The sequence below is a fragment of the Theobroma umbraticum genome, unplaced genomic scaffold (genome assembly GCF_002168275.2).
Source record: "Theobroma umbraticum cultivar Fairchild unplaced genomic scaffold, ASM216827v3 scaffold_95.0, whole genome shotgun sequence".
Lineage (NCBI taxonomy): Eukaryota > Viridiplantae > Streptophyta > Magnoliopsida > Malvales > Malvaceae > Theobroma > Theobroma umbraticum.
The window spans coordinates 4078833-4079114 of NW_018397257.1; positions in this window are offsets into that span (position 1 = coordinate 4078833).

Below are 282 nucleotides of genomic sequence, written 5' to 3' on the forward strand. Positions count from 1 at the left end.
AAACCAAAAGAAGGGTTATGTCTGTTGAAAATAAAATAAATAAATAAAATAAAATAAAAATAAGAAAAGATTCACGTCTACTCTTTGAAACAGACACAAATAGTGTTTGTGGAGAACACGCATCTATGCCTATAAAAGAGGACCCTCTTTATCCAACGTACATAAAAGGAAAAACAGTAATATCTCCCCTACTTCTTCCTCAAACATCTTCCAAGTTTTCTTCTATACAATTTTCCTGCAGAAAAAATATTATAGAAGCTGATAATCTTGTTATACTCCAGT